The 2,566-nt window shown below is 58.1% G+C and overlaps 1 protein-coding gene across 6 annotated transcripts in view; it reads left to right on the forward strand.

Annotated features, from left to right (window-relative positions):
* Window positions 1–2,566, forward strand: part of JAKMIP3 (Janus kinase and microtubule interacting protein 3) — a 48,435-nt gene that overhangs the window by 12,201 nt on the left and 33,668 nt on the right. The window lies entirely within an intron of this gene.

Consider the following 2,566-nt stretch of genomic DNA (forward strand, 5'->3'; position numbering starts at 1 on the left):
GTATGTCTGTCCTTACCCACCACCACGCTGTCCTGATGGATCCGTATGTCTGTCCTTACCCAACACCGCACTGTCCTGATTGCTGTGCGTCTCCCTCAGCACCTACAGGCATCGCCATGCACCAGGTCCTGCTCCAGGAGCTGAGCAGTGCAGGGGTGTCACTACCCACAAACTCCACTTCCTGCTGAGGGAGACAGACCACACCCAGCAAACAGCGAGAGGCAGCCCACAGGAGACAGCGTGGGTGGCAGAGGAGAGCCAGGGGCTGCGACTGTCAGTAGGTGGCCAGGGAAGACATGAGGACGGTGTCTGAGCTGGGACCTGAGGCATGAGGAGGCTCCAGCCATGAAAGGAGCTGGCAGAGAGTTCCAGAATGAGGGGAGCAGAGGAACAGAAGTGGGGCCTTAGTCACGGGATGAGCAGGCAGTGGGGGGGCAGAGACAGCTCCTGGGGCACCAGCGGACTGCAGTGAGGATTCCGCATCTTTGTGTGTGTGGTAGAAATATACACACCCAAACATGCATCAATCCAGTAGTTTCTACATGTGAAATTTGGTGACACTGATTGCACTCTTCATCTTGAGCAACCATTATCCCTATCCTTTTCCGAGTTACTCCACCAGCAGGGATTTTGAATCTCATTCTAAGTGGAGGGTTTTGAGCCGCGGGAGTGATAAGATCCGGTTCACGCTTTGAAAGGATCACTGCTGCCTGTGAGGAGACCAGATTGGAGCAGGCGCAGGGTGGACGCAAGGGGCCTTTGGGAGCCACCGTGAGGTCCAGGCCAGGGGAGGTGGCAGCAGGGTGACCAGCTCGTCCCGGTCACCCAGACCGCCCAGTCTTAGCACTGGAAGCCCTGGGTGGTGGCTTGGGTGCGGCGGTGGCCCAGGGCTCTCTGCGTACTGCCCTCCAGGAGGAAGGGGCTGCAGCCCAGGAGGACTCAGGCCAGCTGGCAGCTTTGATTCTCTGACTGGGGCATCGGATGCCCTGGCTGCTTTCCCGCCCTTGGAGGCCTCCATTACAGGAAGGCAGAGACACACCCCGGGGTGCTGCAACCACGTGTGGGGGACCTCCAGATCTTGCACTGGTGCGAGGCTTCTCCAGGTCCAGTGGGCACATCCGTGGTCTCCAGTTACCCAAATCTGGATGCGGGGATGCCCTCAGTTGGGACAACCCACTCTGCACAAAGTGGGGACCCCACACAGCATGACCAGGCATCCTCCCAGCCTAGCAGGCACCTGCACGCACCCCACAGCCGGCGCCTCCTTGTCTGGAGTCACCGGTGAGGAACCATGGTCCGTGCACTCGGCTGGGGGTCTTGGCACTTCTGGTACAGTGGAGTTGCTGTGAGGTGCCCCCGCCTTGGGGAGGACTCCCTCAGATGCTGTCTTGGATCTTAGAGTGAGTTACCCATCTTGTAAAACCCACATCCTGCGGCTCTGTGAAAGCAGCTCCCCTGGTATCTGCCCATGGTGGGTGCTGAAGCTCTGCGTCCAGCCCACCGGGAGCCCATTGGCCCCGTGTGCACAGAGGGTGTGCAAGGAGCAGGCCTGCTGCCTGCTCCACATCAGCTCCCCAGCACCAACTTGCATGCGGCCTCTGCGTAGAGACTCTCGTTTTCTTGTTTCTCAATGAAAGAAAACTAGTATTTCTAAAGTGTGTGTGTGAGTGTGGAAGTGTAAATGCTAGGCTGCTGAATGGCTGCTAGTCAGTGTGACTTTGTTTTTCTGGCCTCTTTGTTTCCACTAATTGGCTCGGTTGCCTGTTCAGCATTTCCGGGTGCTCCAGGAAATGGGAATTTAGCAATTAAGGATTCCTTTTATTCTGCTCAGTTCGTCGCTTGCCATGAATTCTGTGATCTGAGCTAATTAGACTTCGCATCTCTGTTTCCAAGCTCACTTCAAATGGCTAATTTATTAGCTTATTTTAACCGGAAACAGCAAGCAAAGCAGGCAAATACCCTGTTTATGCTGCCGTCTGGAAGGATGGTTTCAAGCTGAGTTACTCATCCCACAGACGCTGTCTCCTCCTTGCGACCAGGACCGTGTGTAACCAAGGCCGACTACCAGGGTCTGTTCTTTGAAAAATAGGTAGCAGTTGGGTCAGCCTGCCCCCTCCGCACCCCCCCCCCCGGTGCAGCAGTGCACCCTCTGGGGGACCAGGCTCCTGGCGGGGGCAGCTGCGTCTGGAGGGGCTTCTTGCAACGGGTAGTAAGTGGAAGGGGAAGAGCTTTAGGCAGCGTGGGGAGGGCTGCGGACCTGAGGGGGTCACACTCCTGCCCACCCGCCCAAAGCCTACTTGTCAGTGGTACTCCCCACCCCAAAACCTCAGCTCAAAGCAAGACTTCCTCGAAAATGCGGCTCAGCAGCCCAGCAGCTACATCCGCACCTGGCGCAGGGGGAGGGGGGTTGGTGAGGTGAGAGGAGTGGAGGCAGGAGGGCGCCTTAGGATGAGGGGCTCCGTAGGATGAGGGGCGAGGAGGAAGGAGGGGCAGGAAGGACGGGCGCCTTAAGACGAGGGGCGCCTTAGGACGAGGGGCGCCTTAGGACGGGGGGCGCCTTAGGACG

This window comes from Trichechus manatus, unplaced genomic scaffold (genome assembly GCF_000243295.1).
Source record: "Trichechus manatus latirostris isolate Lorelei unplaced genomic scaffold, TriManLat1.0 scaffold00031, whole genome shotgun sequence".
NCBI classification, from domain to species: Eukaryota; Metazoa; Chordata; class Mammalia; order Sirenia; family Trichechidae; genus Trichechus; species Trichechus manatus.